Below are 2,777 nucleotides of genomic sequence, written 5' to 3'. Positions count from 1 at the left end.
TTCTGATCTGGAGATGACACTTTGTGAACCACTGACTTTGGACATTGTTTTAGGGATAATTTGTTAACACATCTTTTTTTCATAGAATAATTAAAGTGAAAAAAAAAAAAACCTTAAGATAGGGTATTTTCTGGGGATGAATGACCAGATGGGGTTAAGAACCCCAAGTTTAGCCTCCTTTTTAAGACCACTTTTTAATCTCCAGAAAATTCCCTGTATCTGACTCATTAACACTTGAACTTACATTCCTCTTGGTGGAGCCAGGGTGACTGTTAGCTTTGGGATTTTATTTTCATTGGGTGAGAATGGAAGATAATTATGGCATAGCATCTCCATAAATTTTCCTGTCTTGTAGATTGTGGCCATCTATGCATAATATTCAACATTAAGATATTTTTGTGCTTTTTCTGTTTTTTGTATGTTTGTTTTGTGTGTGTGTGTGCTTTTTTGTGTATTTTGCTTTTGTTTTTGTTTTTTGGGGGGTTATAAATGGCATAATTTTGGAATTGTACTCTTATGTTTGTTCAAAGACTAAATAATTTGCAATAAAGCAAACATAAATTTGCTAAATAATCTGTACAAAATGTATTTTATTTAGGAGAAAATAGTTTGATAAAATGTTATTGCTAAAGAATCTCAGCTTATTAAGCTCATATCCAGAAAGAGAAATTAAAATATTTACTTTTTTAGTACTGAGATATTCAATTAAAATACTTGCCTTTTGTAAGTCTTTATTAAAATGTCTTCCCATTCCTCCAAAATAACTCTTTTCTCCTCCCCTCCCCTTATATTATGGTTTTGTATCTGATTACATCCTAACTTGATCACATATTTTTTAATATAACCTACTGCTTATGTTTTTATTGGTAGAAATGAATTAGCAGTATTTTTTGTCTTCTTAATTTTGAGTACTTTATTTTTATGCTCATTCAAATAGTTTTGTTAAAATAAATGCAAAGGGAAGCCAATGTTCGAAATTGTACTACAATAATGATTTTCTTATTCCGCACCCTATGTGCTATGATAAATAGGTCCCTGAGTTATTCATTTAATTTCTCCATCAAAGACAATCATGAATTGCTTTTCTTTACTTTGCTAATTATTTATTTAAAATTTTATTTTATAATTTCTTATTTACATTTAATTGTATGGCATACAGTATGTTTTTTTATGCATGCGATTGTCAAATTTATAAATAGATATATGTATATATATCTCAACAGATAATCTTACATTCTCATGTCTCTTAAGCCCTTTTTTTCCTGAGCTCTTTCCCCTCCCCCACTTTCCATCTCCCTCCTCTACAGTCTTTAGTATCTACATTTGTCATCTTCACTATTAGTATTTAGATATTTCAGTTTCTGCCATAGAGTACATTCAGTGTATACTGAGTGAAGACATACCGTCTTTCACAGTCTAGTTTACTTCACTTAGTGTTACATCTTCTATATTCATGTACTTTGAATCAAATGGCAGGGTCTCATCATTTCTTATGGCTGAGTAGTAGTCCATAGTGTATATGTGCCACATTTTAAGTCATTAAATGTTGGGTACTTAGATTGATTCCATAGTGTATATGTGCCACATTTTAAGTCATTAAATATTGGGTACTTAGATTGATTCCATGTCTTAACAATTGTGAAAAATGCTGCAATAAATGTGGTTGCACAGGTATCTTTCCAAACAAATGTTTTCCTATCCTTTGGTGAAACAATAAATGTGGTTGCACAGGTATCTTTCCAATCAAGTGTTTTCCTATCCTTTGATGAAGTACCCAGAAGCGGTATTACTGAGTTGTGTGGAAGTTCTATCTGTAAATTTTTGAGGAACCTGCATATTGTTTTCCACAGTGGCTATACTAATTTGCATGCTCATCAAAGTGCAGGGAAGTTTCCTTTTACTACAGCCTTGCTAGCACTTGTTCTTTGTTTTATTTTGTTGTGTTGATTATAGCCATTCTGACTATAGTTAGGTGATATCGCATTGTAGTTTTGACTTGCATTTCCCTTATAAGAGACATTGAACATTTTTTCATACACTCTTTTTGGCTATTTGTATTTCTTCCTTTGGGAATTGTCTGTTCAGCTCATTTGCCCATTATTTAGTTGAATTATTAGTTTTTTTGCAGGTGAGCTGCTTGAGGGTCCTATATTTTTTTCTATTCCTGTGAAGAATGTTCCTATTAATTTGACTGGAATCCCTTTGAATTTGTAATTTAATTTTGCTCAAAATTAGTGAATAATAGTTTTTTTTTTTTTCTAAATTGGGTTAGTTGTACTCTTATGAGCTTAGCCATGCTTTGGTAGCAAAGTAGCTTATTATTTTAATGTTTTAATGATAAAAAATTACAGCAAGTGGTGTAATGGTTAAGGTGCTGGAGTCCCACATGACCTACAGTGGTTTGAGTCCTGGATCCGACAGCTTGAAGATCATCCTGGGCATGTGTGCATGCATTTCCAAACTCCTGAGAGGAAAATGGAGGAGGACAAATTGCAGTATGGCCATCTACTGACCCTGAAATTACTTTCTTTTAAGTATTACTCTTATTTTCTTACTTCCAAATTAGACCCTCTTATGGCCACTCTCTTCAAACTCTATTCTGTTGGCTTTTTGAAACATCTGGTTTCTAATCCTATTTCTATTGACTAGTGTCTGATTTCATTGTCAGCTGTTCTCCCTATTATTTAAATTCAGATATTATCCAAGCTTCCCATCACTTTTGATATTTCTTTCCATCTTTTCTTCTGTTCATTTTATCTTCTCCCATGATTGAGCTT

Source organism: Tupaia chinensis, unplaced genomic scaffold (assembly GCF_000334495.1).
Source record: "Tupaia chinensis unplaced genomic scaffold, TupChi_1.0 Scaffold143720_1, whole genome shotgun sequence".
NCBI classification, from domain to species: domain Eukaryota; kingdom Metazoa; phylum Chordata; class Mammalia; order Scandentia; family Tupaiidae; genus Tupaia; species Tupaia belangeri.
The sequence above is the reverse complement of the archived record's forward strand: the minus strand, read 5'-3'. Positions refer to the sequence as shown.